The following is a 24,534-nucleotide window of genomic DNA, read 5'->3' on the forward strand; positions in this document are numbered from 1 at the left end:
TGTCTTTTAGACTTCCTAAAGGTTGAAATACATTCTCTGGGATAAACTACTGTTTCCCAGAGAATGTAAAGTGAACTTGACTTTACTAGTCTTTCCAATTTCCTAGACCCAGCACACACCATCTTACAATGGAGTGCTGGAGGGGTTACATATTATCCCCTGTATCTAAATACTCATGTAGCAGTCAAATGCTACCCTTTCCTATTGAAAAGGCTGATGGCAGTGGTTTTACAATGAACTACCTTGATTATTCCTGACCGCGAACACCGGTAGCTAAAAATCACGGGAGCCATATTTTTCAAGAAGGCGCCTTAAGCTCCTTTGTTTAAACAGGTCCCAGTCTTCTTTTTTCCCCATTTCCTTTAGGTCCCATTCTTTGTGTGCCTTTGGCGGGCTTCAGGACTGAAGGACTCTGGTGTCTGAGTGTCTGGGTGGGCAGGAAGTGAGGGAGGTGCCCGAAACTCCCTGTGCTTAGTCTCCTAGGAGACCCAAATGCACTCTGGAGTGATTGGCTGGCTGACTGTCCGGCAAGGACAGTCACCCTGCTGGGTGAGTGACAGCTAGGATGGAATAAAAGGGAGAGAACTGTTTAAAATGCAAGTCTCTTGGACTGGAAAGCAGAGTCGAGCACTGGAATGAAAGAACCGAAGAAGAGCTGGAAGAGGACGGCTGCTGCAACTCCTGGACCATTGGTTTGCCCGGTGAAGCCCTGCTGCAGGTCCAAAATGCCAAGTTCATCTCGTCAGAGAAGCCCCTTCAAGGACAACTTCTTCCTTTGAGTTGGTGGGACCAATCAATTTGTAAGCCACCTGGATACCATTCTCAGGGCTGGTTAGGATTAATCAGGGAGAGGGATACCAGCTTGTGTGCTTGAATCGACAGCTTCTGGAACTGAAGTGACTCCATCTTGTTTGCTTTTTCGACCATCCCGTGCAGTGCAGGATTCCCCCGACGTCCTCCCTCTTGTCCCCACGACTGAGGCTCAGGAACAGTGAGATCTGCAGGACCTGCCAGGAACCAATGTCTTCAGCTGCACTTTGGTCTTCATACTAACGTACTGTGCCAACCCGATTGAGAGAACGCCACTCTCGCAGTGAAAGTTTGTGAAACTTTCCCAACTTACAGGCCTAATCAGCTTGTGACCAGCTTGTGACCCGACACATAATTCTTTTTCGCCTAAACTACTTCTGATAACGTTTGCAAAGACTTTACGGTTTGATACCAGACTGCTCTTTCCTATCCAGAACACTAGCCCATTGATTTTGGCCTGGCCTATTGACTTGCATTGAATTCTTCTGGTGAACTGAAACTATTTGCACTGTCTAACAAGTATATGTGATCTATTCTACTTACATTGTCCATTTTGCTCACGTCTAAGTAACTGAACTGCCATTTGGCCCCTATTTCAGGGGAGCTCAAACTGTCTCAACATCTCGAGTTTTGTATTGAAGTGTATTGGTATATATTATTAAGTAGTCTTATTCTAGTGAAATGTTTTCTAAATGATTGTGCAATAAATTAATAAGTGTTTTACCAAGTCACCTTGAGTATAAGTGTCTACTTGAACCACTGTGATTGAAAGTCCTCGGTGTAATTACTTGTACTGCTCACATACCCTCTTGAGATAAGCCTGGCTACTCAGCTCGCTACCAACAACTGTGTACTACAGACCTATACCAAAGGTTGGTTTGTCTAATAGCTGTAGTCCTAATTGTGTGTAGTGGTCCCAGAGGGTACTGCGTGCAATTCTGCCTAACAGTCATCAATCATGCAGTCAAAAAGATGTAACTGAAGATGTGGAGCACTTGCAGTGGATTGATGTGCTGTAAATAATATTAAAATCAAAGAGTGGGATGACTTTAAAGAACAATTAGTGAATCCTATTTAATTTTACAATTTGCTCTTTATCATTGTCATTACTTTACTTATGGTCCCCAAATAATGCTGTGATGCATATAAAATAGCCATGCGATCATGCAATCTACATATCGTAGACTGTGGCTCCATGCAGTGCACTGACAAAAGATACCCAGATGTGGTGGACAGAAGGGAATAATGTCTTTTGATATCTTTTCATATTCCAACCTCTGCTAGGTGGGTACTGTTACTGGAAACATACAAGTGGTTCTAGTGGTCGATTTCACAGACATGCCAAGAATTCAGCACACATACTTTCAATGACCCGGTGGAACGACTACGGCGACAACCACACAGACAAGACAGGCTTGATGTCCTCATAGATAAAGTAAGGACTTTACTTGTTTTATTCTTTAATCTACACATCAATAACCATAAGAAGAAACATGCTTCTCTGCTACCTGAATGTGGCATTCAAGGGGCTGTAACAATTGTTATTGGAACTCTGCTGAGTTATGTCCCTTTACAAAGCTAGGGGCACATAAGAGGTAATGGTATCTATCAGTTGGTACAGTCCAAACCTCCCACCCCACCCCAGGATAGAGAATTCTTCAGCCCAGTGGGAGTCTGTTCCCCTCGTCCATGTGGGGATCCTGCTCTGAACCTCACTACAAACACAGTACATGTAGAAGGCACTTTAGAAAATTCCTCAAAACTTGTTCTTCAAATCATGCATGTCTCTGTCTTTCAATACTGAGTTATGGAAGTGCCTAGAAGCAGTTCCTAAATACAGGTGCAGTGCAGATTTCAAAACTACCATCCACAGTTGTGGTATTTATTAATTTGTTGGTGACTTTTTTACCCTGGACTTGTATTATCTTGAATATTTGCAGTTTCCTAATATCTTTGCGCAAAAGAAGTTCATTTTTGTGTACAAAATATTATTTACCTAGATGCAAATCACATTAAAATAAAAAAAGTTGATTCAGTTCTAATGCATATTTTTTGATTATCCCCACGGTTCCAGCCCAGTAAAATTACTCTATGGAATCTATATTAGTCATTTATATGAAATGAAATAAGCATCTACATCCTAATACTGAAGACATTTGTGTTTCTGTACGGCACCAAACCAGTGTATCATTGGCAGGCTCAATGCCACTGGCAGAGAATAGCCTCACAGCCTGATTCATGGAATTATTTGCGTGAAAAACGCAGATTTGCGCGCCTTTCTGCCCGAAAATCCCTGTTTGAGTATGGGGATTTTCGGGCAGAAAGGCGTGCAAATCTGCGTTTTTCACGCAAATAATTCCATGAATCAGGCAGTTAGTATTGAAGGATTATTATTTTGACATTTTTTCTCAGGTGTCTGCCCAAGTCAAGGAAAATAATTGCACCTATTTGAAGGTGGTCTGCCAAATCCTTTTACTCTGTGTACAGCAGGATGTTCCTCTCCGAGGGCACCTTGAACATTTAAGTGAATCGAATGAAGGCAGTGATGATCTTTAAGGGAACAGTAATGCATCTAATGTTAATATGGGTAGTTGTTGGCATTGCATTATTTTGCACAGGACTTAGCCTCTTATTCATGTAATTATTTGCGTTTAAAACAAGGATTTGCCCGCAAATACCTGTTTGACGAAGGGGGATTTGCAGGATGAATGGCACGCAAATCCCTGTTTTACATGCAAATAATTCCATGAATCAGGGTGTTAAATTAAGACTTTTGATCAATTGTGTCACAGCAAACAGAAAATGCTAAATACACATCACCAGATGTTCAGAATGAGTTATTAAATGTAATGGCCGAGAGACCAGATACAGGCTGCCACTAGCTTTTTATTAATGATGAGATAAAAGATTAAAGCAAAAATGAGCAGGTAAGGTTTGTGCTTTGGTACGTAAATACATGTTGTAATCTTCCTGAGGGTTTTTTTGTTGGGTTCACCCAAGCTACCAATCTGGATGCCAAAAATGTGGCGACATGCATTGAAAACATCATTGTAAAAAAAGGTGGGTCTAAATATGCACAAGTGTATCTGCCAATGTTACGATGTAGCAAGTGTTATGAGTGGCAAATGCTCTGGGTGAAAGGGAAAAGAATGAGCCAATTAAGAAAATGCCCTCTTTTTTTTGATGCAGGGGCTCGTGAGGAGAGGACTAAGTCACAGTAAGAAAGAAGAAAAGGACCCCACAAGCTACCTAACAAAGTGGGCACTGGAGGCTTTTGGGGCTCGTTCAAACAACCAAGTCAAAAGTGAACCAAATCTTTTTTGGCAAATATAAAAAGATGATGACATGGTCAAATTAGCAAAACATATTATAATTTATTTTTAACATAAAAATGAATTAAGTTGACCCAATGGTCATACTTTAACATAAAAACAACATAAAACATGAATAATACACATAATTTCTTCACAACAACACAAAGCTGATTGTTTGACAATAGTTGCCTTTAGAGTTTTAACGGTGTGTCATAAGACACACTTAAGCTAATAGTGGTGTTAGTAGCTAATAGGTGACTTCAATTTGTTGCAATAAATAACACAAATACAAAAAGTCCCCGTATTTGTTGTGTCGACAGTGGTAAATCTGTTTCCAGCCTTATAGTTGACTCCATATATTGAGCAAATTTTCAATGATGTATGAAAAGAGGCTTTCTTCAGGACACATTAGGCAAAGATTTTTTGGGTTTGCAATATCGTATTTCCAAACACTATTGTATTCAAATCACAGCATATCTGCAATAAAAACATACATTTTACCCGATCAATTACTCAGAATTCATATTTGTTATTTACATTTTGACACAACTTATCAGTGCACACCCTCATTTTATATTTCATTTGCCTTATCAAAGCAAAAACACTTTTATTTTTTTTTTTCTACAACTAATTGCAATCTTTAGTTATAAAGTTGAACAATCTGCAGGATTGTAGTTCATATGTTATACAGAATCTCTCTTAATTTTTTCTTTTAATCATATTGTACTTTTAGACAGGACAGAGATTGCTGCATCTTTTTCTATTTACCTCTAAATTTCTGTAACATCAAGTAGACTATTATCTGCATACCTTTCTGTTTTTCATCCAGAACCAATGCGTATGGGTCGTATCTGGCACGCCCATGGGATCGTATTATATCCGCTGTTCATAGAGCTGTAATTAGATTGGACCACGTGTCATATTTATTGTTTTGTTTATCCACATTAAGCCATACTATTTGAGTACAATTTGGAACTCTACGAGCACCTACCTTGTAATTTTCAGTAGGCAACATACAGTTGAAATGTTATTTTTATCGCTAGTGGACAAAGGCTTGAATTTGACGTGCTGAATTACTTGGTCGTGCTATCTACACCTGTTGAAATACAAAAAACAACCATGCAAACGCGTTACTTGAAACTCAGATATGTAGCGATATTAATTCAATACAATTTGGCATTTTATGAGAGCCTACCTTATAATTTTCAAAAGACAACATGCATTGGAATGTTTCTTTTTTCGCTAATGGGCGATTGCTCGAATTTCAGCGTGTTGAATTGTCAACACCTGGTGAAATACAAGAGAACAAGCACGCAAACGCGTTACTTTAAGCTTAGGTATATAATGATATATACGCAATGGTCTAGTATCAGACATGTGAGAGAAATAACTTACTTATTCACTCGAGAATGCTTGCTTCGACCGACGCATACGGATCCACTTGCATGAATGCCGATGCTGTCCATGCAGCTTCGCAAGGTCATGTGATGAAATTAAACATGGTGGTCGCGGGAAGACGTATTTTTACGGCAAAAGACTACACTGTCGATGTTATATCTAGTTCTTTGATGGATTGTTTAAACAGAAAAGCCGTATTGGTGTATGCAAAACTACCTCTTTTCCTGAATGCACAGAAGAGCCATATTAGTGTATAAAAATGGCCTCTTTCCATGAATATTATATTGGAAGAAGTGAGAGAAATAACAATTTTTAGTTCATGCCTGCTATGTGCCTGAAATGAAGATGTGTAAATCCACAATTCTAAAAAATGCCGCAATGGCTTGGACAAAATCTGATAATGATTTAAAGTCCAACAGCTGACACATTGGACAAATGACTGTGGATTAATTTGTGTAAGAAAAGGTTCCACACAATTCACTACTGTAAATCCATCCCACATCCACATAAGTGTGTGTAAAGCACAGAGAGTGTGCAATGGGTGCTGATGCGTCTGGCTGCCTGGTAATGGTACATGCCCAAGGAACACCTGGAACACCTGGAAATGTGAGGAATGTGCATACTATCCAAATGTCAGGATAGACCAACACAATTTTACTGAAGAATTTATTTGAAATAATTCCATCTGCTCAATTGTTCAATCTTGATTTTTTTTTTATTATTGCTATGCAAAATGATGCTGTTTCTTCTCAGAAAGTGAGCTCTGCTAAACCCGGCCACTCTAACACTACTACTATTGTGAACTGTGCAGCGCTCCATAGTTAGCCCTTGTGTTGCATAGTGCTACCCTCCATAGTCAGCCATTGTGCCGGTCTTCATGGTTACAACATACACACAATTTTATCGATATCGGATGGCACTACCCATGGATTCAAAGAACTTTTACTAATTGTAATTGTAAGAACGTCATTTACCTCATAACCTTTCCATGCGAGATGCGCTATATATGGATGACTACTCAACCCATAAAGACCAGACTGGCTGAGCATTGATCCTGCATCCGCCCTAAGAAACTTACCGCACCAATGGTAGCACACTTCGTGGAAAAGCAACACGGTACAGCAGATTTCCAATGGACAATCTTTAAAAAAATTGCCATCCCTAAGCGGGGAGGAAATCTCCCCAAGCTTCTTAACAGAAGAGAACAATTACAGATTATTCGTCTAAAAAATGATACGACTGGTCTGAATGAGCCCACAAGCTGGCAAACCCTAGCAACACTATGAGCCATAGTCTGATTTGTATTACTTTATTACTAAGAATTGGTTACGTATTCATTGTGTAACATTTCTATGAGATGGGTGGCCCACATGATGGCATCCACTCATTCCTACATCTGTTGAGGTTGCGTAGGCCCTAGATGCTTTGTACCTTTGTACCTTTGTTTATCTGCATTGATGAGTCACTGCTTTGCTGCTTTTTTGTCACTTTTATCACCATGTCTGTAATAACTTACATCTGAAGTACACCTAAACGGGTCACCTTTGATGCCCTTTGTGGACGAACAGGGTTATGTATCATCACAACCTTGAGATTTGCCTGTTTGAGCTACACTGTCATGACCATATGGAGACCCTCACATTTGGTGCCCTCTTAGAAGTGCTACTTTAATTCCCGCCAAGATTACAGTGTGTGCTCCTATAATAACAATATTGAGTTTCTGTTGCCAAACTTAGTAAAAATAGTAAAATATTTGTTTGTATGATTGACAATGTTTGGCAACAATGTACAAACAAGAATTTCCCTCATGAAGTCGTGGACTACTTCCAACATGGCAGCCAGTCTAGGGCCCATTGCGTAGTCCCTTCTCCGTGTCTAACGGCCCACTGACTATAGTATGTAGCAGCCCAGCTGTCACTATACGCTGTTCTGCAACTATAACACACATAACCAAGCCCTCACAATTACGAACTGAGGATTTTGCAAGATAAGGTAAATCACAATATCGAGTCCTTTTTTGTTGAAAACGTTGTAAACTTAGCATAATTTTTTGTCTAAAGGGGTGATCTCATCGCTCCATATCGCCCCACTAGGTAACATTGTACAAAAACATACTTCCCTCCTGTGGTCAACTACCTCCAATATGGCAGTCAGTCTCGGACTTAGTGTAGTACCTTTTCGTGCCTTGCAGCATGCTGCAGCTTAGCCATCATGATACGTCCATCTGTATACATAAACACACATAATCAAGTCGGCACGACCTACGAACCGAGGCTTCCACGGCGCCGATACAGTCTCCACTGACCCGCGAGGTAAGACACATGCAGAATCTATTAATTTGGTTGTGTTTCGGAAACAGATACGCGTTGCTCTGCCAAACCACACTAGGCAGTTTTTAGTAGTAAATGTGAGAATGCTGGAGATTCCAGCATACTCTCCCCTTCTTTTAAATCTATGTTCCCGGGTATAATTATGTCGTGGGCCTACCCTTTGGATATGACCCTTAAACATAAGCACTTTCTTCTTAAATAATTATCATGTAAAACATAATATTGTTTTGCCCTTTTCATATGAGAGTCTGATATAACGTCTCTCACTCTAAGTCTTTTGACAGAACACTATTAGAATGCCAATCAGGAAGCAAGTGGCTTAACCTCCCGATCTACATGGACTGACATCTATGGGGACACTCACATGAGGGTAAGACATTTCTGATAGATCTTTGTTGGCTGTCTCCCTATCCTATATTTATTATAAGAGTGCAGAAATGACACAGTATCCATATTTACCAATACGTGTGTCTCTTCCCTGCCGCCCCTGCATTGCTTTCTTCCACCTACAGGTGGGGTCTCCTGCAATCATTGAGTATGCTACAAGCACCCTTTCCAGGCGATACACTATCCAGTGCTCGGCTCTTTTAGCACTGATGGAAGTGGTCTCAAGTTCTTAATACCACTGAAACCTGTAGGCTTTTTTTGACCTGACAAAAGAGTGACAAACCAAAAACTCGGTGGGATGTCAGATAGTGATCTTCTTGAAGAATAAAACTTGAGGATGAAGATGAACTCTACACCCTGAATCTAGTCCAAAAAAATCACTGATACAGGTCTTCATGGTTAGACTTTGTACTTAATTGTGGAAGGAAATGCATTGCACTTATAGGCGCGTTACAAATGCCATATCATATCATATCATATCACCTAGATGTATGTTAGGGGGCAGATTGATGTATTTTGCCGGAAAGGAAATTATTTGCACCCAGAAGTGCTTTGGGGGCAGGAAAGGTGTTGCACTTAGATGTATAGTGGGGGCAGGAAACGTGTGCCAATAGACATATTGGGAAGACTAGCCATGCGTTACATTTAGATAGACATGTGAAGATTAGCCATGCATATCACTGCACAGAATTGGAAAGATTAGCCATGTGTGTCACTGGATGGATTTTTAAAGATTAGCCATGCATCACTTTTAGATTGATTTGTGAAGATCAGCCATGAGTCACACTGAGATAGAATTGTGAAATTTACCCATGTGTCACACCAAGATAATTATGTGAAGGTTAGCTATGTGTTACATTTAGATAGCATTGCGAAGATTAGCCATGAGTCACACTTACATAGGATTGTTGAGATTTGCAATGCGTCTCACTAGATAGAATTGTGAAGATTAGCCATGCATCAAATGTATATATATTTGTGAAGATTAGACCTGTGTCACATTAGAAATAATTTGGGAAGATTAGCCTTGCATCACATTTAGATAGATTTGTGAACAATAGCCATGCGTCAGACTTTGATAGATATGCAAAGGTTATCCATGAGTCACATTTAGAATGAATTGTGAAGATTAGCCACATGTCACATTAAATAGAATTGCTAAGATTAGCCTCCTAGAAGAACTTTGAGAGTACTCAATGTACTAACAACCCTACTGATGCTCGCCTCCAACAGACCTCCGAAATACTATTCACGTCCTATAGGGTAGCTAACCTACACACAAACACAAACCCAACATAAGTAACAACTGCATACAACAAACACTCCCAGGCACTGGCCCTTACCCCTACAGATACAACATGCCAGTATGCACAACCACAACTTTAAATACCAGCCAATCTACACATAAACCACACAAAAACACACCCAACATAATAGATATTCACAAAAAACAAACAACTCAGGAATTGGATCTCACCCTTATGCATACAACAAGCCACTACTCACAATAAACCCATTGAAATGAGTCAGTAATGTGAGACACCACACTATGTTTAGTTTTCTCAAGATTTGACATTTTATTTTAAACCAAAATAAACAGTAAACCCTAACTAAACCTTCTCTTCCAGGGGATTCTCTACCTAGCCTAGAATCTAAGAGAAATCTTCCTAGCATTCACAATACTAAACCTCACACAAAACAACATAAACATTTTAAAAAACATGACAACAACATAAATGAAAGGTTAATAAACAACCAGTGTCCTGTAACACCTCTTCTTGCTCTGGGTAGATCCTGTTCCCCAGGAATGTCCCAAAGGCAATTCTGTCAAGGAAAATAAAAGTCTGGAAAAGTTCCAAAGAAATACAAGTTCACACAAATGAAAACAAAAAATGCACTGGTACGCGTTCTTCTTCGTTTGATGAAAAGATTCCCCTTTCCAGTTCCACAAAGAAAACACCAGAACCAATGGGATTTCTGGACAGCTTCCTTCCAGGAAAAAGATTGAACAAAGTGTGAGACAAAAGTACCACTTCTGCCCAACAACACTTCTACTTGCAACTCCTGCAATATCTATTATATACTGTCTTGTCAGGATGCGTCTACTCAGTATTTGCTCTCTCTGCAGCAACTGTTTCTACTATTGAAACTGTGCAAGCAGGCTCCCTTGCCCCACAGTTGATTTCGCTTCTGCTATATTCGACTAGTACAGTTCTGGCAATTGCATTGATGAACACAGTTCTGCTGCTGCTATTGCAATCTAGTGTTAGTCAACTTCCACAAGACTACTGCGACCTCTACAGGTTGGCACGCCACTCTTCCCTCTTGTGTGGCAAGAGAGGGCAACCACGTTGCCTTTCCTTCTACCTTGTAGCTACCAACCACAGTTGCACTGCTAGTACTACAACTTTAAAAATATTAGGCAACTTGAACAAAACCTCTTCAACCTCAACAGGTTTTAAAAGTGTTGATTTAAACAAGTACCCAGCTCCCTTCCCCAGATTCAAGGACATTGTTTCTCCAGTGGTTATTCTAAAGATTCAGTGCCACTCATTTAACCTTGCATAACCTGTGTCACCCCTAATTTAAAGGTTTCTGTGGTAACAATAGTTTCAGCAATTCCAAAACAACAGTGTTCAGTTGTTATATGGGCTGGATATGCTTCAATAGGGTATGGTCTATTGGCTTGGGTAGCACTTGTTCTTTGATCCTCTTCAACCACTTCCATAACTTCAGCATCATTGTTTAGAGTGTTACAAGAAGCCAGTTTTCTAATAAAAAAATAAATGAAACACTTGCAATTTGGTTTTACTCTTGAACTACCACTTCACAAGTTGCATGTCCCAACTTGTTGTTCAGCGTGTAGCCTCCATGGTTATCGTGAAACAATGTCTCACACACAAACTCGATGATGAGAGAAAAATTGGGCGGAACCCTCTTTTTTGTGAAGGGGGCCTGACTCCTGAGGGTGGGTATACTAGAAAAAGAGGAAATGGAGTCAAAAGGCTACCCTGACCCAAGACGGGAAAGGAGGTCACAACATTTGCAGCGAAGCTAGGTAATGGCTAGCTTATTAAGACAAACACCATTAAAGGCGGCGAGAGTATCAAGAAAAAACAAGTTTATTTAACACTAACACGATAAACATATTTTCAGAAAATGAGACATATTTTCAAGAAGGGTGCTATTGCATTCAGGATGTGCAACCGTGAGCACATAAATATCTGCTATTTCGTGGGTTAGTAGGCAGAGTCAAAACTTAGTACATGTATTGCTTGGAATCACAATACGATCGTTTTGTCGCTGGTACTAGGATCTGAGTCACTGCTGTTAGAACTGGTAGAAAAGGTTACACATTTTTTCTTTTGTTGTCTCCGTGGGTTTTGTCTTGATGCGTTTGAGTTAAGCTGGTTGTAGAAGCCGGGGACCAGATAAGGATATGTCTTCTCTTCTTTATAGTTTTTGATGTCGTTTTGCAGTTTCCACAGCTTTTTGTCAATTGTGAATTTTTGAAATTTCTTAATTTCTTCTTCGATCTTTTCCAGATGGCTTTTTATGTCTGGTATTATAGAGTCCTTTTTTATTTGGTCCTCAAGGGTTTTTAATTCCAGTTGTTGCTTCTTGGTCTCTTCTTCCGCAGTCTCTATTACTAAAATGACCCAATCTCGTGAACATTTGTTACCAACGCCACTGAATTTGGTCATGAATCTCGGGTTGTCTAAGAAGACACGGGGTATATTTTTTACTTGTAAACCTTCTGGTATAATGCCAGCTTTGAGATATTCTAGCATCAGTTGGCCGTGCGATTCTGTACGGATAAGTTTCTTCTTTTTTTGGAATAGGATGTCTAAGTCATCGAGTGCCGGATCTTTGGCTGGTGTGTCTGGGGTATTTTTAACCCCTAGTAACGACGGGGTGTCTAAAAGTTTTTTGTACAAATCATCAGAGAAACTTACTGTATTTACGTTCTCCATTTAGTGTTAATCAAATTAATGATGCCCAACAACCAGGGGGTTGTCCTAAGGGATGAGAGAAAAATTGGGCGGAACCCTCTTTTTTGTGAAGGGGGCCTGACTCCTGAGGGTGGGTATACTAGAAAAAGAGGAAATGGAGTCAAAAGGCTACCCTGACCCAAGACGGGAAAGGAGGTCACAACATTTGCAGCGAAGCTAGGTAATGGCTAGCTTATTAAGACAAACACCATTAAAGACGGCGAGAGTATCAAGAAAAAACAAGTTTATTTAACACTAACACGATAAACATATTTTCAGAAAATGAGACATATTTTCAAGAAGGGTGCTATTGCATTCAGGATGTGCAACCGTGAGCACATAAATATCTGCTATTTCGTGGGTTAGTAGGCAGAGTGAAAACTTAGTACATGTATTGCTTGGAATCACAATACGATCGTTTTGTCGCTGGTACTAGAATCTGAGTCACTGCTGTTAGAACTGGTAGAAAAGGTTACAAATTTTTTCTTTTGTTGTCTCCCTGGGTTTTGTCTTGATGCGTTTGAGTTAAGCTGGTTGTAGAAGCCGGGGACCAGATAAGGATATGTCTTCTCTTCTTTATAGTTTTTGATGTCGTTTTGCAGTTTCCACAGCTTTTTGTCAATTGTGAATTTTTGAAATTTCTTAATTTCTTCTTCGATCTTTTCCAGATGGCTTTTTATGTCTGGTATTATAGAGTCCTTTTTTATTTGGTCCTCAAGGGTTTTTAATTCCAGTTGTTGCGTCTTGGTTTCTTCTTCCGCAGTCTCTATTACTAAAATGACCCAATCTCGTGAACATTTGTTACCAACGCCACTGAATTTGGTCATGAATCTCGGGTTGTCTAAGAAGACACGGGGTATATTTTTTACTTGTAAACCTTCTGGTATAATGCCAGCTTTGAGATATTCTAGCATCAGTTGGCCGTGCGATTCTGTACGGATAAGTTTCTTCTTTTTTTGGAATAGGATGTCTAAGTCATCGAGTGCCGGATCTTTGGCTGGTGTGTCTGGGGTATTTTAAACCCCTAGTAACGACGGGGTGTCTTGTACAAATCATCGGAGAAACTTACTATATTTACGTTCTCCATTTAGTGTTAATCAAATTAATGATGCCCAACAACCAGGGGGTTGTCCTAAGTGATGAGAGAAAAATTGGGCGGAACCCTCTTTTTTGTGAAGGGGGCCTGACTCCTGAGGGTGGGTATACTAGAAAAAGAGGAAATGGAGTCAAAAGGCTACCCTGACCCAAGACGGGAAAGGAGGTCACAACATTTGCAGCGAAGCTAGGTAATGGCTAGCTTATTAAGACAAACACCATTAAAGACGGCGAGAGTATCAAGAAAAAACAAGTTTATTTAACACTAACACGATAAACATATTTTCAGAAAATGAGACATATTTTCAAGAAGGGTGCTATTGCATTCAGGATGTGCAACCGTGAGCACATAAATATCTGCTATTTCGTGGGTTAGTAGGCAGAGTGAAAACTTAGTACATGTATTGCTTGGAATCACAATACGATCGTTTTGTCGCTGGTACTAGAATCTGAGTCACTGCTGTTAGAACTGGTAGAAAAGGTTACAAATTTTTTCTTTTGTTGTCTCCGTGGGTTTTGTCTTGATGCGTTTGAGTTAAGCTGGTTGTAGAAGCCGGGGACCAGATAAGGATATGTCTTCTCTTCTTTATAGTTTTTGATGTCGTTTTGCAGTTTCCACAGCTTTTTGTCAATTGTGAATTTTTGAAATTTCTTAATTTCTTCTTCGATCTTTTCCAGATGGCTTTTTATGTCTGGTATTATAGAGTCCTTTTTTATTTGGTCCTCAAGGGTTTTTAATTCCAGTTGTTGCGTCTTGGTCTCTTCTTCCGCAGTCTCTATTACTAAAATGACCCAATCTCGTGAACATTTGTTACCAACGCCACTGAATTTGGTCATGAATCTCGGGTTGTCTAAGAAGACACGGGGTATATTTTTTACTTGTAAACCTTCTGGTATAATGCCAGCTTTGAGATATTCTAGCATCAGTTGGCCGTGCGATTCTGTACGGATAAGTTTCTTCTTTTTTTGGAATAGGATGTCTAAGTCATCGAGTGCCGGATCTTTGGCTGGTGTGTCTGGGGTATTTTAAACCCCTAGTAACGACGGGGTGTCTTGTACAAATCATCGGAGAAACTTACTATATTTACGTTCTCCATTTAGTGTCAATCAAATTAATGATGCCCAACAACCAGGGGGTTGTCCTAAGGGATGAGAGAAAAATTGGGCGGAACCCTCTTTTTTGTGAAGGGGGCCTGACTCCTGAGGGTGGGTATACTAGAAAAAGAGGAAATGGAGTCAAAAGGCTACCCTGACCCAAGACGGGAAAGGAGGTCACAACATTTGCAGCGAAGCTAGGTAATGGCTAGCTTATTAAGACAAACACCATTAAAGACGGCGAGAGTATCAAGAAAAAACAAGTTTATTTAACACTAACACGATAAACATATTTTCAGAAAATGAGACATATTTTCAAGAAGGGTGCTATTGCATTCAGGATGTGCAACCGTGAGCACATAAATATCTGCTATTTCGTGGGTTAGTAGGCAGAGTGAAAACTTAGTACATGTATTGCTTGGAATCACAATACGATCGTTTTGTCGCTGGTACTAGAATCTGAGTCACTGCTGTTAGAACTGGTAGAAAAGGTTACACATTTTTTCTTTTGTTGTCTCCGTGGGTTTTGTCTTGATGCGTTTGAGTTAAGCTGGTTGTAGAAGCTGGGGACCAGATAAGGATATGTCTTCTCTTCTTTATAGTTTTTGATGTCGTTTTGCAGTTTCCACAGCTTTTTGTCAATTGTGAATTTTTGAAATTTCTTAATTTCTTCTTCGATCTTTTCCAGATGGCTTTTTATGTCTGGTATTATAGAGTCCTTTTTAATTTGGTCCTCAAGGGATTTTAATTCCAGTTGTTGCGTCTTGGTCTCTTCTTCCGCAGTCTCTATTACTAAAATGACCCAATCTCGTGAACATTTGTTACCAACGCCACTGAATTTGGTCATGAATCTCGGGTTGTCTAAGAAGACACGGGGTATATTTTTTACTTGTAAACCTTCTGGTATAATGCCAGCTTTGAGATATTCTAGCATCAGTTGGCCGTGCGATTCTGTACGGATAAGTTTCTTCTTTTTTTGGAATAGGATGTCTAAGTCATCGAGTGCCGGATCTTTGGCTGGTGTGTCTGGGGTATTTTTAACCCCTAGTAACGACGGGGTGTCTAAAAGTTTTTTGTACAAATCATCAGAGAAACTTACTATATTTACGTTCTCCATTTAGTGTTAATCAAATTAATGATGCCCAACAACCAGGGGGTTGTCCTAAGGGATGAGAGAAAAATTGGGCGGAACCCTCTTTTTTGTGAAGGGGGCCTGACTCCTGAGGGTGGGTATACTAGAAAAAGAGGAAATGGAGTCAAAAGGCTACCCTGACCCAAGACGGGAAAGGAGGTCACAACATTTGCAGCGAAGCTAGGTGATGGCTAGCTTATTAAGACAAACACCATTAAAGACGGCGAGAGTATCAAGAAAAAACAAGTTTATTTAACACTAACACGATAAACATATTTTCAGAAAATGAGACATATTTTCAAGAAGGGTGCTATTGCATTCAGGATGTGCAACCGTGAGCACATAAATATCTGCTATTTCGTGGGTTAGTAGGCAGAGTGAAAACTTAGTACATGTATTGCTTGGAATCACAATACGATCGTTTTGTCGCTGGTACTAGAATCTGAGTCACTGCTGTTAGAACTGGTAGAAAAGGTTACAAATTTTTTCTTTTGTTGTCTCCGTGGGTTTTGTCTTGATGCGTTTGAGTTAAGCTGGTTGTAGAAGCCGGGGACCAGATAAGGATATATCTTCTCTTCTTTATAGTTTTTGATGTCGTTTTGCAGTTTCCACAGCTTTTTGTCAATTGTGAATTTTTGAAATTTCTTAATTTCTTCTTCGATCTTTTCCAGATGGCTTTTTATGTCTGGTATTATAGAGTCCTTTTTTATTTGGTCCTCAAGGGTTTTTAATTCCAGTTGTTCCAGTTGACTCTATAATACCAGACATAAAAAGCCATCTGGAAAAGATCGAAGAAGAAATTAAGAAATTTCAAAAATTCACAATTGACAAAAAGCTGTGGAAACTGCAAAACGACATCAAAAACTATAAAGAAGAGAAGACATATCCTTATCTGGTCCCCGGCTTCTACAACCAGCTTAACTCAAACGCATCAAGACAAAACCCACGGAGACAACAAAAGAAAAAATGTGTAACCTTTTCTACCAGTTCTAACAGCAGTGACTCAGATTCTAGTACCAGCGACAAAACGATCGTATTGTGATTCCAAGCAATACATGTACTAAGTTTTCACTCTGCCTACTAACCCACGAAATAGCAGATATTTATGTGCTCACGGTTGCACATCCTGAATGCAATAGCACCCTTCTTGAAAATATGTCTCATTTTCTGAAAATATGTTTATCGTGTTAGTGTTAAATAAACTTGTTTTTTCTTGATACTCTCGCCGTCTTTAATGGTGTTTGTCTTAATAAGCTAGCCATTACCTAGCTTCGCTGCAAATGTTGTGACCTCCTTTCCCGTCTTGGGTCAGGGTAGCCTTTTGACTCCATTTCCTCTTTTTCTAGTATACCCACCCTCAGGAGTCAGGCCCCCTTCACAAAAAAGAGGGTTCCGCCCAATTTTTCTCTCATCCCTTAGGACAACCCCCTGGTTGTTGGGCATCATTAATTTGATTAACACTAAATGGAGAACGTAAATATAGTAAGTTTCTCCGATGATTTGTACAAAAAACTTTTAGACACCCCGTCGTTACTAGGGGTTAAAAATACCCCAGACACACCAGCCAAAGATCCGGCACTCGATGACTTAGACATCCTATTCCAAAAAAAGAAGAAACTTATCCGTACAGAATCGCACGGCCAACTGATGCTAAAATATCTCAAAGCTTGCATTATACCAGAAGGTTTACAAGTAAAAAATATACCCCGTGTCTTCTTAGACAACCCGAGATTCATGACCAAATTCAGTGGCGTTGGTAACAAATGTTCACGAGATTGGGTCATTTTAGTAATAGAGACTGCGGAAGAAGAGACCAAGACGCAACAACTGGAATTAAAAACCCTTGAGGACCAAATAAAAAAGGACTCTCTAATACCAGACATAAAAAGCCATCTGGAAAAGATCGAAGAAGAAATTAAGAAATTTCAAAAATTCACAATTGACAAAAAGCTGTGGAAACTGCAAAACGACATCAAAAACTATAAAGAAGAGAAGACATATCCTTATCTGGTCCCCGGCTTCTACAACCAGCTTAACTCAAACGCATCAAGACAAAACCCACGGAGACAACAAAAGAAAAAATTTGTAACCTTTTCTACCAGTTCTAACAGCAGTGACTCAGATTCTAGTACCAGCGACAAAACGATCGTATTGTGATTCCAAGCAATACATGTACTAAGTTTTCACTCTGCCTACTAACCAAAGAAATAGCAGATATTTATGTGCTCACGGTTGCACATCCTGAATGCAATAGCACCCTTCTTGAAAATATGTCTCATTTTCTGAAAATATGTTTATCGTGTTAGTGTTAAATAAACTTGTTTTTTCTTGATACTCTCGCCGTCTTTAATGGTGTTTGTCTTAATAAGCTAGCCATCACCTAGCTTCGCTGCAAATGTTGTGACCTCCTTTCCCGTCTTGGGTCAGGGTAGCCTTTTGACTCCATTTCCTCTTTTTCTAGTAAACCCACCCTCAGGAGTCAGGCCCCCTTCACAAAAAAGAGGGTTCCGCCCAATTTTTCTCTCATCCCTTAGGACAACCCCCTGGTTGTTGGGCATCATTAATTTGATTAACACTAAATGGAGAACGTAAATATAGTAAGTTTCTCCGATGATTTGTACAAAAAACGTTTAGACACCCCGTCGTTACTAGGGGTTAAAAATACCCCAGACACACCAGCCAAAGATCCGGCACTCGATGACTTAGACATCCTATTCCAAAAAAAGAAGAAACTTATCCGTACAGAATCGCACGGCCAACTGATGCTAGAATATCTCAAAGCTGGCATTATACCAGAAGGTTTACAAGTAAAAAATATACCCCGTGTCTTCTTAGACAACCCGAGATTCATGACCAAATTCAGTGGCGTTGGTAACAAATGTTCACGAGATTGGGTCATTTTAGTAATAGAGACTGCGGAAGAAGAGACCAAGACACAACAACTGGAATTAAAAACCCTTGAGGACCCAATAAAAAAGGACTCTATAATACCAGACATAAAAAGCCATCTGCAAAAGATCGAAGAAGAAATTAAGAAATTTCAAAAATTCACAATTGACAAAAAGCTGTGGAAACTGCAAAACGACATCAAAAACTATAAAGAAGAGAAGACATATCCTTATCTGGTCCCCGGCTTCTACAACCAGCTTAACTCAAACGCATCAAGACAAAACCCACGGAGACAACAAAAGAAAACATTTGTAACCTTTTCTACCAGTTCTAACAGCAGTGACTCAGATTCTAGTACCAGCGACAAAACGATCGTATTGTGATTCCAAGCAATACATGTACTAAGTTTTCACTCTGCCTACTAACCCACGAAATAGCAGATATTTATGTGCTCACGGTTGCACATCCTGAATGCAATAGCACCCTTCTTGAAAATATGTCTCATTTTCTGAAAATATGTTTATCGTGTTAGTGTTAAATAAACTTGTTTTTTCTTGATACTCTCGCCGTCTTTAATGGTGTTTGTCTTAATAAGCTAGCCATTACCTAGCTTCGCTGCAAATGTTGTGACCTCCTTTCCCGTCTTGGGTCAGGGTAGCCTTTTGACTCCATTTCCTCTTTTTCTAGTATACCCACCCTCAGGAGTCAGGCCCCCTTCACAAAAAAGAGGGTTCCGCCCAATTTTTCTCTCATCCCTTAGGACAACCCCCTGGTTGTTGGGCATCATTAATTTGATTAACACTAAATGGAGAACGTAAATATAGTAAGTTTCTCCGATGATTTGTACAAAAAACTTTTAGACACCCCGTCGTTACTAGGGGTTAAAAATACCCCAGACACACCAGCCAAAGATCCGGCACTCGATGACTTAGACATCCTATTCCAAAAAAAGAAGAAACTTATCCGTACAGAATCGCGCGGCCAACTGATGCTAGAATATCTCAAAGCTGGCATTATACCAGAAGGTTTACAAGTAAAAAATATACCCCGTGTCTTCTTAGACAACCCGAGATTCATGACCAAATTCAGTGGCGTTGGTAACAAATGTTCACGAGATTGGGTCATTTTAGTAATAGAGACTGCGGAAGAAGAGACCAAGACGCAACAACTGGAATTAAAAACCCTTGAGGACCAAATAAAAAAGGACTCTATAATACCAGACATAAAAAGCCATCTGGAAAAGATCGAAGAAGAAATTAAGAAATTTCAAAAATTCACAATTGACAAAAAGCTGTGGAAACTGAAAAACGACATCAAAAACTATAAAGAAGAGAAGACATATCCTTATCTGGTCCCCGGCTTCTACAACCAGCTTAACTCAAACGCATCAAGACAAAACCCACGGAGACAACAAAAGAAAAAATGTGTAACCTTTTCTACCAGTTCTAACAGCAGTGACTCAGATTCTAGTACCAGCGACAAAACGATCGTATTGTGATTCCAAGCAATACATGTACTAAGTTTTCACTCTGCCTACTAACCCACGAAATAGCAGATATTTATGTGCTCACGGTTGCACATCCTGAATGCAATAGCACCCTTCTTGAAAATATGTCTCATTTTCTGAAAATATGTTTATCGTGTTAGTGTTAAATAAACTTGTTTTTTCTTGATACTCTCGCCGTCTTTAATGGTGTTTGTCTTAATAAGCTAGCCATTACCTAGCTTCGCTGCAAATGTTGTGACCTCCTTTCCCGTCTTGGGTCAGGGTAGCCTTTTGACTCCATTTCCTCTTTTTCTAGTATACCCACCCTCAGGAGTCAGGCCCCCTTCACAAAAAAGAGGGTTCCGTCCAATTTTTCTCTCATCCCTTAGGACAACCCCCTGGTTGTTGGGCATCATTAATTTGATTAACACTAAATGGAGAACGTAAATATAGTAAGTTTCTCCGATGATTTGTACAAGACACCCCGTCGTTACTAGGGGTTTAAAATACCCCAGACACACCAGCCAAAGATCCGGCACTCGATGACTTAGACATCCTATTCCGAAAAAAGAAGAAACTTATCCGTACAGAATCGCACGGCCAACTGATGCTAGAATATCTCAAAGCTGGCATTATACCAGAAGGTTTACAAGTAAAAAATATACCCCGTGTCTTCTTAGACAACCCGAGATTCATGACCAAATTCAGTGGCGTTGGTAACAAATGTTCACGAGATTGGGTCATTTTAGTAATAGAGACTGCGGAAGAAGAGACCAAGACGCAACAACTGGAATTAAAAACCCTTGAGGACCAAATAAAAAAGGACTCTATAATACCAGACATAAAAAGCCATCTGGAAAAGATCGAAGAAGAAATTAAGAAATTTCAAAAATTCACAATTGACAAAAAGCTGTGGAAACTGCAAAACGACATCAAAAACTATAAAGAAGAGAAGACATATCCTTATCTGGTCCCCGGCTTCTACAACCAGCTTATCTCAAACGCATCAAGACAAAACCCACGGAGACAACAAAAGAAAAAATTTGTAACCTTTTCTACCAGTTCTAACAGCAGTGACTCAGATTCTAGTACCAGCGACAAAACGATCGTATTGTGATTCCAAGCAATACATGTACTGAGTTTTCACTCTGCCTACTAACCCACGAAATAGCAGATATTTATGTGCTCACGGTTGCACATCCTGAATGCAATAGCACCCTTCTTGAAAATATGTCTCATTTTCTGAAAATATGTTTATCGTGTTAGTGTTAAATAAACTTGTTTTTTCTTGATACTCTCGCCGTCTTTAATGGTGTTTGTCTTAATAAGCTAGCCATTACCTAGCTTCGCTGCAAATGTTGTGACCTCCTTTCCCGTCTTGGGTCAAGGTAGCCTTTTGACTCCATTTCCTCTTTTTCACACACAAACTCTTCAGATGTTAAAACTGTGCTTGTAACATTTCGGGAAAGTTAATTAGAATTCAGTAGGTTTACCAGCAACATTCTCTGTGTTACCAGGAGTCATGCGACCACCCAGCATTGAGTTATACTTAACAATGGGAAAAGAAAATAACACACAGGTGTTTCAGCTTTGATAATCTCATTGAGTGTTACATTTCCCTTGTTACATCGACTTACCACTTCTAAGAACGACTTTAGCTCGCTTGAATATGTACACAAGTGACAATAAAGCTGGCTACATTTACTGGCAAGGTATGTTGGTTGATTTGTTAGTACAGTGCTTCTCATTCCCAGCTCCACAATCACTGCGGCGCTGGAATGCTTTTGCGTCTCAGCTTAGTTTCTTCTACTGCTACTGCTGCAGGTACTCTTGGGACCAACACCCCTCTGGGGAATGGGTGTTTTTGATCTGTTCTCATCAAAGGAGAGACTTGTACTCGGTTTGCCTCTGCACATGGTGCTTGGCTGGATGCACAACTTCAGCTCTACATTCACAGCAAGTAGGAACACCTGGAAAGACTGCCTGTTTCTTCAAGCCCTTTCCAATGCTGTCACAGTCAAACAGGGTTTGTGAGCACAAGACTAACTCAAAGCCTGCAGGTGAAAACTGCTCTTCCTCTGCTCCGGCATCCTTCTGTGGTCACACTTCCTTGTGAACTGCCAGCCTTGTGTTCTACTTATACTTCTTCTGCTACTGCCGACCATGCAGCTCCTGCTCCAGTTTCTTTCTACTGCTCCTCCCTGCAGCAGTCTTGTATGCCCCTCAGGCGGGTTAATTGGTTTCAGGTACAGCCCCTTTGAATTAATTACCCGATCCTGCCAAAAGGTATTAGGCTCGCCAGCCTGACCTGAGCTCTTGCATGTCCCTTTAGCTCTCTTTAGTCCATTGTAGAATGTTTCAAATTCTCTGCATCTTTAAATGGGTTAAGCAGAGATTTTCCTCCCTTGATGCCATTATAATGGGACATACAATCTTTAACCTTTTTAGTGACAGAGGGGGCAGAAAAAGTCACAGGGTCACTGTTCCTGTTGGCATACCTTCGGCATTGTGGAGGATATAGGTGTTTATGGATATAAAAGAATGGTTCTGGAAAGTTAACATCTTTGGACATTTTTATCCCAGATTTTACTGGCTTGGTTTGAACCCTACACTGACATTAATCTAAATGACAAGCTCCTTTAACATCTCTGGAAAGTATTTTACTATCCTCCAAGGAAAAATACCATGTCTCATCCTGTGAAATCATCACACCACTACTCTGGGCCTTGTCTTCACCCAGGTGATCCTCCCACAGTACGTCACCCACAGGATTGGGATCAGGAAGCATCTGCCCTCTCCTGGCCCCCTGGGAGGAGACTTTAGGCGGGGTTTTAGTGGGGCCTCCGCAGGATTCTCCACACCATCTGCAATCCAACACACACACATGAAAGTTTCTTCTAGTTCTGGACCAATCATATCACTATATCCCCACTAACCAACCTCATCCACTTTCTTGCAGAGCCAAATGAGCACCTGGAGACTGCCTCTGTGGTGGTATTGGTGTGTGCTGTAAATCAACATAATGTAATCAGGCCTCACTTTCTAATGCTGCATGCGGAAATAGACACTGCACACTGCCAGAGATCTTCCATTGTCAGATTAATTCCCCTGGCCATGGTCCATCTGTTTCCGCTAGCTCCCCTACCTTCTGGATGATGAGGATGAGGATGTTTCTGGCATTGCTATGTACAGTGCTCCAGCACAGCCAATCGATGGATCTGGACACCCACCTTGTGGCCCGCTGGATTAAGTCACACATGGCCTATGAATGGCCCAAATGCTCTTATGCTTTTGCATGCATTTCATCCTGGCATTGCTCCATCCTCTCAAGATGCTCTCAAATGGTCTGCAACATGGGGCCCAGCACTGGCGGAGGGGACTGTCATGGGCCCAAACCCACATTGTCGGAAGTACTGCAAGAGTGCTCTGCAGAGTAATCTGATGAGGAGTTGTGCTGGAATTGTATTGCATGATGGCTTGACAAGGGCAAGGGGGATGGCAGCATGTGTGAGAGGCTTCTCAGGGGGGATTCCTCTGGTGAAAAATGTCTCACTGGTGAATGAGGTTGACTGGAGGTGGGTGAGGATGACTGACTGCATGTCTGCAGTGGGTGCAGTGGGCTGGTCACATGGCACGCTATCATCCCCACTCGGGCCGCGGTGTGTGTTTCACCAGTGTCCACAGCAGTGGTGGTGGGTGCCTCTCTTGTGGGTGGAGCTGCAGGCTCAGTATTCCAGTTGTGTCCTGTGTGCTGGGTCCATGGAGGTGGAGGGCACTATTGCTTGAGGCCTTTTCTTGGGAGGTACGCTCCCGCTCCTGGACCTGTCATGGCCTGTGGCCTTTGTGGCGCCTGTTGGTGCTGGTGTAGTGGCGGTATTGGCACCATCTAATGGTTCCTGGGTGTCTTGTGGGGCTGTTAGGAGGCATGAACATGTGCATAAATACATTGACAGTAATGAGCTTGGTGAGTCATCGTGTAATGTTGCTTGTACTATGGGGATAAAGGCATTTAGGCATCCAGGGGTACATGCCTCATGTGGCATGTGGCTGGCAGTATGGCAGTCTTCTGTAATGATTGGTGTACAAGTATATGCTCATTGTGGGGGACTTGCCTTGCTTAGAACGTCCGATCCTGTGCATAAATGACCTACAGGGTCACCTTTGCACATGTACCTCAGGACAGTTGTTGCTTGGTTATCCATTAGTGCTGTCAGCTGATGGGTGACCTTCTAGTTGTGGTGGAGTCATGTTGACATGAGGTTGGACATCATTGTATCCATGACGGCCTTTGTTCTACTTTTCAGTTGCTCTGATTGTTAGTCGGACCCACACGTCTAGTGGTGTTAGTTGCTGGACATGTGCTAAGTGTTTGGTATCATGCTTGCTGTGTTGTCTGTGAATGGGTGACTGGTGTGCAGACAAGGGTGTTTTTGATGTGCACTGCAGATATGCACTGGTACTTGTTACTTGCAGTGCAATGATGGGAATTGATTCCATCATTCCCTCGTCATCCTGCATGGTTGTCATGTAAGGGGTATCATTTACTCATGTTGTCATGGCCTGCAGAGCCACGTGGGTGGGTCATGCATTGCCGGGTTGGCGTTTC

The sequence above is a fragment of the Ambystoma mexicanum genome, chromosome 6q (genome assembly GCF_040938575.1).
Source record: "Ambystoma mexicanum isolate Mex_15411 chromosome 6q, UKY_AmexF1_1, whole genome shotgun sequence".
Lineage (NCBI taxonomy): Eukaryota > Metazoa > Chordata > Amphibia > Caudata > Ambystomatidae > Ambystoma > Ambystoma mexicanum.